Here is a 13,658-nt window from a genome sequence, read left to right as displayed (position 1 = left end):
TTCCGGGCCTTGATAAGTGGTGATCACTGTGTAAAAAAAAATCTATCTATCTATCTATCTATCTATCTATCTATCTATCTATATATATATATATATATATATATGAGAACATATTCAATACATAAACAGCGAAAATAGAAAGACGAAGAGATGCTTTCTAATAGACAAACAACAAAAGAATACAACAAAATTGTTTTAAAAGCTGACATCACGAAAATTTTATTTTCGTTTATTCGTTGTTTATTTTATGATTTCATCCGCGTCTTGTACATGTCGTGTTATCTTCCGACATGGTCGTGTGATTTGAAATGAAAGATCAACTCGTTTTTTAAACACAGACATCGGTAACTTAATAGATCCTTAAACGAGTATCAAAAACATTAGCAAATAGAGAGTTTATTTGTTCGCTTGTAACATCAGAAGTCTATAGTTTGGGCTTTTCAGATTCAGCAGCCGAGCATCATAGGTTCTCATTTGATTTCAATACTGTTCGAAATTGTTAATTTTTCACGCATCAACCTCGACAATTTGAGATTAAGAAAAAAGTATAAAAAACTGAAAAAAAATATTTACAAGATGTACACACACACACACACACACACACACACACACACACACACACACACACATATATATATAGATTTATATATGTAAATCACGTGCATATACTGATTCTAATATTGTACACACACAGAAACACACACGCACGCACACACACATATATAATTATAGATAGTTATATCTAGAGAAATGCCATTAATTTGTTTATTGTTCGCGATAACTTGAACGAATTCAATTATTTGTACCAGCGCGCATTTTTACTAGAATGCTCGTTGGCAATAATATATATACCCTCATGTGATACATGGGAGGCATCTATCTATCTATCTATCTATCTATCTATCTATCTATCTATCTATCTATCTATGTCTTTCTTTCTCTCTCTCTCTTTCTCTTTCTCTACATATATATATGTATTCCCCCCTCTATCTCTCTGTATATATATATATATATGTTTCGTGGTTTAATTTTAAATTCTGAAAAAAAAACAACATATAGAGGCATATATTCGATTTAAGAATTTATTGCTTGACAAAAGGAATATATAGAAAGGGTTATTTTAATTTCCTTAATCCATGGATTTTCAACAATGGCTCATCATCAGAGGAAATGAAATGCAGTTAGCAAAATGTTCAGCTGCGAATGGACGCTATTTTGCTTTTCAGCACAATTACTGAAAATAGTTTTTGAGTGGTTGTGGATAATTATATTCATTTCCTCTAATGATAGAACATTTTGCTAACTGCATTTCATTTCCTCTGATGATATGAGCCATTGTTGAAAATCCATGGATTAAGGAAATTAAAATAACCCTTACTATATATTCCTTTGTCAAGCAATAAATTCTTAAATCGAATATATGCCTCTATATGGTTTTTTTTTCAGAATTTAAAATTAAACCATGAAACTTATATATTCCTCTATTCTTAAATATTGAGCTTTTCCTTTTTGGCTAGGATCTTCTTGAAAGTATTACTTCAAGTAATATCTATCAGGATTTTCATCAGGATACTTCATATATATATATATATATATAAAAAAGTGAACCATATCGTAAATTCAATCAACTAAAAAATGGAAACCGGGGTGAGGAAAAGAAAAAAAAAATATATATATATAATGGGGCAAGTTATATGTACAATTAAATAAAATAAATAAGTCGATTAAAAAAGATCGTTAAAATATACCCAAAGCGCTTTTCGTTCAGACAAACATTTTCAAGGGTCATAAGTCTGAAAATTATTATTTTTTAGAATATTTGGTAGTGATATGGAATACGAGCGGAGAGGTTAAGAAAAAAAAAAAAAAAAAAAAAAAAAAAACCTGACTACCCAAATAATTCTAACTGAAGCCGGAGGTTTCTCTGCTTGCACAAAGTAGGGGGGTTAGCAATGATGGTAAGTGCTTCGAGGACAGACAGATGGAACTTTGTGCGTCCTCGGTGCAAAACAGAAAAACACTCCGGAGAGAAAACAAGACCGCATTCCTTTTTATCGACCAAATGTTGGCCGATGGACGATTCTATCAGTTGGGATTTTCTGGTAGTAGCTTGATGATCCCTGATGAAACGGGGGACATGTTGGGCGATTCTAACCTGAAGACGCTGGGTCGTCTTGCCTATATAGACGGCACCACACCGACATTGAAATTTATAAATAATATTACTAGTTTGGGAGATAGGCAAGACATCCTTACGAAATGAGGGAAAGGCGGTTTTTGTGGAAAAGGCAATACGGAGCGATAGAGCACCAAAATTGGAAGACACCAGAGAGGAAATCTTATCGCAAATAAGTTGGCCTTCAAGTCCAATCCAGGGTAACCTAAGGTATACCGGAAATCTACATGGACCGTATTTTGGTAGCTCAGAAAAGGATTTAATTTTTTTATTAATAACTAAGTTAACTAATGGAGGTGGATATCCATTAGTAATAAAAATCCTTTTAATGTTATCAATTTCCACATCAATAAAAGGTGGGGAACAAATAGCAAGTGCCCGATGGGTTAAGTTTCTAATAAGATTTAGTTTCCTGGTTGTGGGTGCAAAAGAATCCCAACTAAGATAAAGACCAGTAAAAGTGGGTTTTCTATAAATAGATGTCATAAAGGAAAGCCCACGTTTAGAAACTAACACATCAAGGAAAGGAAGGGAGTTATCTTTTTCCACCTCCATCGTAAATTTGAGAGAAGGGTGTAAATTATTTAATAAGTGGAAAAAGGACATAGCTTCATCATGCGTTGCGAAACAAGAAAAAGTGTCGTCAACATAACGCATGTAAAATGCTGGTCTAGGGCACTTGTCAAACAACGTCTGTTCTAAAAAACCCACAAAAATATTGGCCAAAGTTGGGCCAAGGGGTGATCCCATCGATATACCGTCGAACTGGCGATATATCACATCGTTGAAACTAAAGGAAACTGACTTAGTAGCAAGTTCCAAAAGTTCAACGAACACCGCCTCAGGAAAAGAGGGGAGGGGGCCAGGGCCTCTATAAAGAAAATCAGCACATATATCAATGACCTCGTCAAGAGGAACATTGGTAAACAAATTGCTAATATCAAAGGAGACCAAATAACAGTTGTTAGTGGTAAGAGGAAGCTCCTTGATAGTCGATGCGAAATGAAAAGAATCAGGTGTGCAATGTGTTGAATAAAAAGAACAGACTGGTTCAAGAATTAAAACCAGCCATTTAGCCAGATTGTGTTGGGCCGAACCTACCATCGACAAAATTGGTCTCAATGGAGTATCAATTTTGTGTACCTTAGGCAATCCGTAAATCCTGGGGCGTTGAGAGCCCACCGGTCGGATATTATTATAAACTTCCTTAGATAAATATTTAAGTTTATGCCATCGAAGTAGTTTATTTTGAAGCTTGGTTTCAATTGAAGGAGTGTCATCAGAGTCCAGGGAACCTAAACAGATAAATTTGCTATCATTGTTAAGAATAGAAAGCATTTTTGCAATGTAGTCTTGACGGTCAAGGATAACTACACCGTTGCCTTTATCTGGGCGAGAAATGTAAATCTCATTATTGCATTTTAATTGCTTAGCCGCAATGAAATGATTACTTTGCCAAATAAAATGGCGAGAAGAAATATTGCATTGACTGAATTTATTGGCTAATTCAGTCAAGCGAGATTTAACAATATTTAAGTTGTCACCCGAACCATTATTTTTTATTTGTGAAAATAAAATCTCAAATTCACTAAGAGTTTGAGTTACGTCAATCTGGCGAGGAGGGACACAAAATTCAAGTCCCCTAGACAACACAAACGTATCGACTTCTGACAATTTAAATTTAGAGAAATTAAATATATGCTGATCCGAGAATGAAGGTTCGCCAAATTTATTTTTAATCAAAAGGTTTAAGAAATTAGTAAATTTTTGATTATTTGTATGACGACACTTAACATCCTTGGCTGAAAGTAACTTAGAAAATCGAAGTTTATCAAATGGAGACAACGTTTTCCAAGCGAGAGTCCAAACCGAGTAATGTTTACTCTGTAAACTAAGAAGCACATCAGAATAAAATGTTATTTCGTCTTTTAATCGACTTATTTATTTTATTTAATTGTACATATAACTTGCCCCATTATATATATATATATTTTTTTTTCTTTTCCTCACCCCGGTTTCCATTTTTTAGTTGATTGAATTTACGATATGGTTCACTTTTTTATAATTATTCTAAAATTTTGCCAATCGAATAAAGTTATATATATATATGTATATATATATATGCACATAAATATATATATATATGAATACTTCATTTAATCATGTAAATTAATATACGAAGATATAATTTTATGCGTAAAGTTTCAGTATTTGCTTAAACAATGCTCAATACATACGTAGATTTAGGTAAGCAGTTATGAATATTCTGTGTAGCTTAATTGCCATATCTATTACCATAAATTACTTTATACGGATTTTGTCGTTTGCGTCTCATCAACATGGCTAAAACTAAAAATAAAATTACAGCCTATTTGTGCCTTTACAAGAAGCTATGCCTAGAAGGTCGTCATAGTGTTCAACCACGTGGTTTGGCGGAACTTTGCATTACGCATTCAATTTCATAGCCTAATTATAATTCTATTAAAGCGCTCAACCTAGAATTTATGGGCCTATAAAAACTATTGTTATGAATATTTTTCAATTTATCCATATACACATCTTATATCATGATATATACGTGTACACACAAACACACGCATACATCTATATATCTATAAAAGTGAGAATGCGCGCACACACACACACACACACACACACACACACACACACACACACACATATATATATCTATATATCTATAAAAATAAGAATATGTGTGATGACACTTCTCAACCTATATATTCAATGAATGTTTTATCCAACTGACTTGAAAGTTATTATATAGGTTATTCAGGAATGTGGAAAACATTTTAATGAGTTTTAATCCGGAAGAGGGACTTCTATAGGAGTAAAAATTGAACAATTGGTACGTTGGAGCTGTCGAATTTTTTCTGCTTGCTAACTGCTTCACAATTGCGCATGCGTGAATAGTTTCCATTACAAATTCTTTATCTTTAATATAAATCGGTTTGAAAACACTATATAAAGAACGTGTCATGCTGGCGTAATGGTTATCATACTTGATTCACTATCTTTAGGCTTTGGTTTCGATCTAAGCTCGAGTATTTTTTTTTTTACTTACAAGAAGTGGACTGTTTAGACAAAAAAATGATATTCGCTTGAATATGTCTCAGTTTCTGTATGAATTAAATTATAATATCTATGCGTATTTTTACGATCGAGCAGACTGCTAGTGTACGTATGTATATATCAATGTCACTTCCGAAGTTCGGGCGTTTCAGCTCTAAGTGTGTAAACATTCACGTGTATCTATTTCACACAATAAACTCGTTCATAATGTGTCCGATTTATCTTGGATTTTGTTTGGATCCCAAAGTAGATCTTTTAGCTGTATTCTTTAAAATATATACTGAGAACTTTTTCTGGCTAAAACACCGATTCTCGTTAGATCACTGAAGTTTAGCGAGGTTGACTTTGTCTATTACACAGCCATTTTAGACCACTAATCTCGGTGCAAGAAATAGATGCCTTTAAGCAGGTACTTCAACCAAATTTTGCTCAGCACAGAACCGAAGAGAATGGGAGCCATTGTTGAGATGGCTTGTTCTATTTTGGCTCAGGTATGACTTCGCTTCTGTGCAGTTCTAGGAAATCCACCCTCCTAAGATTTACTTCTTCACACTATAAGAAGAATCGTCTGAAGAGGTATTGAGCTAGATAGTTGTTTACATTACATTGACATTTTTGCATACTGAACTAGTCGGAGAAACAATGAACCTTGATGGAAATCCAACGGCAAACGGTTCGAGATATTAGAGTAGAAAGTTTTTACTAGCGTCTGGAGGTCAGCACAATGAAGGAGTGGGATTTTGCTGGTAAACGAGCTTGACAACAACGAGTTTGTTATTTACGTCGGAAAGGGTAAAAGTTCAACAGTGCCCATCCTGTGGAAGTTCTTGTAAAACAATCGCATGTATGCAAAAGGAATTTAAATGTTGCTCGAATAGAACTTAAGTGTGTAAAAATGTGGCTGATTAATTTTAATCCATCGAAAACCAAGCTTCTTTCCTTTCATCATAATCGATATGACCCCCATCACACCCCAATCGAAATAAATGACTCTCGTCTCGGGAAGTCCCATGTCTTTACAAGCTTCTGAGACTGACCTTTACTCCTGATCTGAAATGGAAAACATATATCAAATCTGTTGCCAAGATGGCTGTAAAAATATTTGAATTATTCTACGCCTCCAGCAAGTATCTCACTACCGATGCAATCCTCTATTTGTATAAGAGCCAGGTATGCTCTACACTGGAGTACTGTTGCCACATCTGGACAGGAGCTGCTCAACGCGCCCTATCTAGCATTGATAGAATTCAAAACCGGCTTCGAAACCAAGCAGGTGATGCTCTTTTCTCTTCCTTGCAACCTCTGTCCGACAGAAGAAACGTTGCGAACCTTTCTCTGTTGTATCGTTATTTTTATGGCAAGTGTTCGATTGAACTCCTATCTATAGTTTTCCCTGGCCAAAGTTTCACAAAAATACTCGACAACCTACCACCACTATAAAGGACATTCCCACTCTCTATACGTGCCTAAATTTAAACGCAGATTCCACGAACAAAGCTTCTTTCCCAGAACTGCCAGTCTGTGGAACACAGTTCTGTTGTCCTGCTTCCTAGTTGAATACAGCACGGTAACCTTCAACTCCAATGTAAACAATTTCTGGTTGAGCCGTCCTCATAAATAATTAAATTCTACACAATTTTCCCATTAAAGATTACAACACTACCATCTTATATTAACTTAACACTTACTCTCGCGTGGCCTTCAGGCCTTGATAAGTGGTGACGCCCAACTAAAAAAAGACACTGACACGTTGCAAGTGACTTTATAGCAGAGAAAAATAGTTGAACTTTAGAAAAAGGAGCGGTTTTGTTGAAAAGGCCAAGGTTTTTCTTCAGTCCCGCCCCCCGAAAACTTTAGTTTCTAAGCCATTGTATGCTTTCTTGTTTTCCATTGGCAGTGATAGAGCCCTGTGAGATATTTAAGTACGTTAGGGTGCTCCTCCTCTTGAATTCAGCATCTGTCAACCTTGTGTCACATCATCCCATTATGGGATGAAGATAAATATCAACTAAAATGAGACACCGATTATAATTTCGCTGTCAAAAGTGATATTTTGTCGGGATCTGTAACACGCTTGAAAACTCATTTCGATTGAATTCGAAAGAAAGCCTTTTAATTATTGTATTGACAACTAACTTCTCGCCATTTTTTGAGGATTCTATTCTTTTGAATATTCTATTAGGTCGATTTATATGTTTTTATTTGTCCATTTGAAGAAGAGGTTTTTTAGAACCATTTTGTCAATTTGAAGAAGAGTCTTTTTAAAACCATGCGCTTCATTTTACGCATATTGTTATTTTTTTAAACATACCGCCATGATCTATTTATAACTTTTTCTTTCAGATTATTACACACTCTTTCATATGTTTCTGCACCTGAAAACGACGTTCTTTAGTTAACAAAATGGATAAAATGAATTTATCTTCCATCATGATAATGCTCATCATCACATAGCACTCCTAGGAGAATTTGGTTGGAAAAATCTTGCCTCAGCCTGTATATTTTCCTGACTTAGCTCCATCGGGTTATTACTTATTTCGAGGATTACGAAAGCACTTAGATGGTCTTGGGATAACATCACGAGAAAAGATTGAACATAAGTTAGTTTCATATTTCATATCAAAACTTAACGAATTTTACAAGCAAGACACTTATAAGCTCATTGATAGAATCAAATTACAGAGAGCAAAGGTCGTTATTCTTATGAATAAAGATAAAAAGTGCACAGTTTGGATTTTCAAGATGGAGTTTTTAAAAGGCAAATTCTTTTACACCGACCTAATATTTTAAAAGCATTGAGTTTATTTATTTTCATTTCCTGAATTTCTGTTTGTTTGCAGCCCAGCAATATAGAATTTTAATTGGAATCTTCGGACTACTGGTCCTATCTTGTGTGTCATTTTCACAGAATTTGGGCGGTATTTTAAAAGGAACATTTTATTTACTTCACGGTTGTAGCATGGAAGCCATTACTAGATAGAGATCCTAAGTAATTCGCAATTGTATTTTTTCGGTCGCCCACACTGAGACTTGAATCTTTTACAATTGATTTTTCCAAGTACTCTAATTACTGCGTCAGGGGTCCTTTTGGATAATTCGAGTATGGATTTTATAAGCCTTAAACCTATTTTATTTCTGGTTATGAATCTCACTATTTGGTACTAATTATTAGTGCATATTTAATTTTCAGTGTGGCTGACCAGGAAAATACAACTGCGAATTACTTAGGACCTATATCCTGTCATGGCTGACAGAACGAGAGCATGCTACCCCCATGAAGTAAATAAAGTAAACAAACTCGACAGAAACATTCCCGAGTTCGACAAAATACACCTGAAGAAGGCCGGAGATTACATCGACGAAACGTTGTGAAAATGATACTCAAGATGAGAACAGTATCCCGACCATTCAAAATAATACGAAGGATACATTTCTCATATAAAAAATTCAGAAACGCAATGAAATTTTATGTATTTCAGTTTTCTTAATTTCAACCAACAAGATATGAAAGAAATTGTATAGACCAAAAGACGGTATTTTTTCTTATTAATTAGTTGCCATTCTTTTATTAAACCACCTATATTTAAGTTTAAATAAAGGAGAGCATTTAGATACTAAACTAATGTATACATATTCATAAAAGTTTTTTAGGTGTTGTCTCACCAAACCCATCCCTTTATATTTTTGATTTTGATATGCGATAGACAATTCTATCGTCCGTGATGGTATCAATTAGGTCAAGCACGCACTACCGATGAATTCATCTCAGTGGAAAGATGTCGGATTGATGATCAACCACATATGTTCAAAGGCGGTTTAAGCGTGTTTTGTTCCCGGATCTATTTCATAAATGTGACCACACGACAGGCTGTGTGGGTGGTTCAAGATAAAAGCAGGGGTCAAGGGTCAGCTTGTATGAATGAGAGGACACTTTCATGGGATTTTAAAAAGCCAGCCCAGCGGAAAATGGATACAAATATCAAGAAGGCCGGCAGAATGACTGTGAGAGTCGGTCGTTTCGCTTGAGCCATCCACAGACAGAGCGTGATCAGAGTGATCACAACAGAGATGGTACGCACGCACACTACGGAAACATGACACACAGACGGAGATGAACCTTAAATAGTCGCAACGATATCAGCGCGATAGTTGTAAACGCACGATTTACTTGTAGAGATCGCATACACATATTTTTAAAAAATTTGTTTACCTCAAAGGGACTACGAATTAGAATCATGTTCAGAGGTGACGGTGTCAGAAGATGAGCGAGATATTTGTTCACATTATATTTATACTTCTGCTTGTTAGTATAGTCAGGGGAGCAGGAAATGAGGAAGGAACTCCAAAGTTTAGAAGTCTTGGGCAAGAAACTATTTGAGTAAAAGTCTTTCGGGCATCTAAGGAGCTCAACAAAAAAGTGGTAAGAATTTACTGCTTAACAGGTTTGTCTGAAGTTTGCATACCGAGGGAGTATAATTCAAATAGGTTCATAAGAACACATTCTATTGAAGAACATGTAAAACTGATACAAGACTGCAATATTACGGCGATGCGACAGGGTTTGGAGATTGTTTGATAGTGCGGGATCTATTAGATTGGACACCTATTTTGGTGTCTTGTCTAAGATGGGGGAGACTAGTAGTAGATTCATCGGTTCAGATGTGGCAACAATACCACATACATGGCCGGTTTTGTGAAGAAACAAGGTGCTCTCTGGTGTAATTTTCTAGCATGTAGAGGGAACCTACCTTATTTGCAGCAGCCTTGGCAATGTTCTCAATGTATTTGTTCCAACTCGTATTGCCTATGGATGTTAAGCCGAGTTTGAACGATCAGCTTTATTAGTCATGTCTATCGGTGGTTAAAACGACTTCGTGTTATGGTTAAATGAAAAAAAAACTTATTAGCATGAAATTCTACTATCCATTTACGGCGCCATTCAACTACCGGCTGGAGGTAATTCTCTAAGATTTCTGCTATATTACATTTTTATCATCCTAAGACAACTTTATGGTTTTTATTACAATATATCCATGTGGTTTTAAAACAACAACCAGATGAGCGCCGAGTATCGCGTCTGACATATTTCATGGTGATAGGGAATCAATAACATAACTTGATTAAAAGTTAAAATAGAAAATAAACGTTCTTTCGCCAATGAATTGTTTTCACGCTAGTTCGTCAATGAATCGTTTCATTCAAATACATCTCAAGGTGACTTTATTCAAATATATTCTAAAAGTTATTGCTTTTAAGGAAAACAACAGTTTCAACACACTTTGATACTTTTTCTACAAATCAATCATCTAAAGAAAGACTTTGCATAAAGACTTATTAGATTGATTATTTATTTTCGCCTTTACTTTTTCATTTTCTATACAATAGCGAATAATTGATTCAATAATATTACGTTAACACAGTACATGTGTATATTTAGAAAGTCAACGTAGATAATGTTTAAATAAGAAGCTTGATATTTCAATTTTTTAACATCTATTAACTTACTAAACTGTAGTATCGAAATAACAACTAACTGTAGACATAGAATAACTTTTATTTACCACAGCTATATACATAATAAATAAATAAAATATAAAATAAAATAGATCAAATCAGCATCTCAAGTAATAGTGGATAACGAAATAGGAAATATAGAAATTATTTTAATCATCTCACAAGCTAAAATAAAATCACACGAACAAACTTACTAAAATAAAATGCGATAAAACAATACAACAAAAAGAAAATACATGTCTAAGTAAAGGCCAGGCATTTTTTTTTATTGAAACTGACTCATTGGATACTGAAAAAATTTACCGTGAGATGAAAATAACCACGAATCTGATTGGTTAGATAGATAGACTAAGCAATACGGGATTATTTAAAAACTATCAATAACAAAAGATTCTTGCACTTAGCCTGATTATTCTCTCCGAATATAAACATGGAATCTCTGTATAGCTTAATTGCCACAAACAAACTTTCATACTTCATATTTAAGATCTGATCAGATTTATTAGAATGGTGCCAGGATTATTGTTAAAATTACTTTATGGCATTCGTATAAGTGTTGTGGTGTCCAACCTGATAGGTATTAATAAACTCTTCCATTCACTATGAAGACCGTCTCTCGGTGGTTATGCTCAAGTTTTGCAATCCTGACAATCGGACTGATATATCTCAAACCTTTTCCTTTATCGTATTCGCTTTTCTGTTCAATATATTCTGTTTAATTACAGAATCGTGTCTTTCCTTCCCACCCTTTACTGAACCACAGCACGGCGATATAAGTTTTCTTAGATCTTAATGTTTTTGTCTCTAATTTTACTGATGATTAGTTCACTTTCATCATTTATTATATCTATATAGTCACATTCGTTTGCATATAGTTTTTTGTTTTTTTTTATATGTATTAGTTTTTATATTCTGATTTATCTATTATATTATAAAACTCAAATCGCCTTGTTTGGGCGTTGAAACCGTGTTTCCGGTTCCACTTCATGATACGCATGCGTAAAGAAATAAAAAAAAGCTATGAAGGCATTTTTAATCGGCAATTTTTTCGCGTTTAAATCATGCAAATAAAAAGAAAACTATAAATCCCTTTGTTTCTATTTTACATCGGCATTTAACGAATTTTTTGTAGCTTACATTGAAAGTTGGAATCATTTAAAAAAAAAGAAAAAAACAAATGTTTACGATTCAATGTATTTTATATATTCTGTAATTGACAGTTTAAAGGGGACAAAACTCCTCAAATCTGCTTGCCCAGTCGTTGGAACCATATTACTAAAAATAAAACTCTTAATTATGAACACATAATAACATTTAACTTTTGATGAATATTTTTTTAAAAATTGGTTTACGTTACAAATAAAAAAAACATTGGGCTAGATTAAAAATTGAGTATCGGAATACGCAAGATCCTTATATCACATGAAATGTGGCCAATTTCCCTAATAACCGCCATGTTACTATGCAGAACTTTATTTACTTTTAAACAATATAAAAAACTTTTTACAATTTTAAACAATATAAAAAACTTTTCATACTTTTAAAAAATATAAATCATTTTTTTATAATTTTAAACGATATAAATAATTGCTTTTATAATTTTAAACGATATAAAAAACCTTTATAATTCTAAACAATATAAATAAAAGATTTAATCATTTTAAACGAGATAAATAATTCTTTTAAATTTTAAACAATATATAATTTTTTATAATTTTAAACAATATAAATATTTTTATAATTTTAAACGATATAAATATAACCTTTTATAATTTAAAACAGTATAAATAAAACTTCTTATAATTTTAAACGATATAAATAGTTTTTAATTTTAAACCATATAAATAACCTTTCTTAATTTAAAACAGTATAAATCAAACTTTTTATAATTTTAAACAATATGAATAAAACTTTTTATAATTTTAAACAGTATAAATCAAACTTTTCACGATTATAAACAATATAAATAAAACTTTTTATAATCTAAAACAACATAAATAAAACTTTTAATAATTTTAAACGATATAGATAAAGCTTTTTATAATTTTAAACAACATAAATAAAACTTTTAATAATTTTAAACGATATAGATAAAGCTTTATATAATTTTAAACGATATAAATACGGCTTCTTATAATTTCAAACAATGTAAATGAAACTTTTTGTAATTTCAAACAATATAAATAAAACTTTTTTTATAATTTTAAATAACATAAATAAAAAATGTAATAATTTTAAACGATATAAACTTTTTTTAATTTTAAACACCATGGATTGAATTTTTTTTATAATTTTTTACAATATAAACGTTTTTATTTTTAATTTTAAACAATATAAACATAATCTTTTAAAAACAAATATCGCTCACAACTACTGTTAATTATAACATGAACATAACGTTCTAAATTTTTAAAAGGATCATTTCGATTTTATTTTCATTACAATCTAGAATCAAACAAAAAAATGAAACGAATGTTTTTTTCTAATGTAAAAAGAAACAAATAAAAACTACTTCATCAATCTACATATATTTTCAAATATTTAGTATTTTTACGATCTAAACCAGCGTAGTTAACCTCCTCAAAGAAGTGAAAATCCTCAAATCAAAATCTACTTTAAAGATAATAGGAAAGAAGGAATTTTTAATAAAACAATAAAAGAATTAACATTTTAAAGTTGGGGGTCACTTTCTCATATAAATTAAACGCAAAATCAACACTCTTTTCTTGACCACGTAGCGGTTAACGAGACATGTAATCGTTAGCATTTTTCAAGTTTGGTGTTAAGGGGGAGGGGAAAAAGATGTAGCGGGGTGAAGGAGGTCATAAGTTCCAAACATTTATAAAATACTTATAAACCCTTCAAAACATCTGAGGGA

The sequence above is a fragment of the Euprymna scolopes genome, chromosome 2 (genome assembly GCF_053919585.1).
Source record: "Euprymna scolopes isolate OS-2025 chromosome 2, ASM5391958v1, whole genome shotgun sequence".
Classification (NCBI taxonomy): Eukaryota; Metazoa; Mollusca; class Cephalopoda; order Sepiida; family Sepiolidae; genus Euprymna; species Euprymna scolopes.
This window is presented reverse-complemented; position numbering follows the sequence as displayed.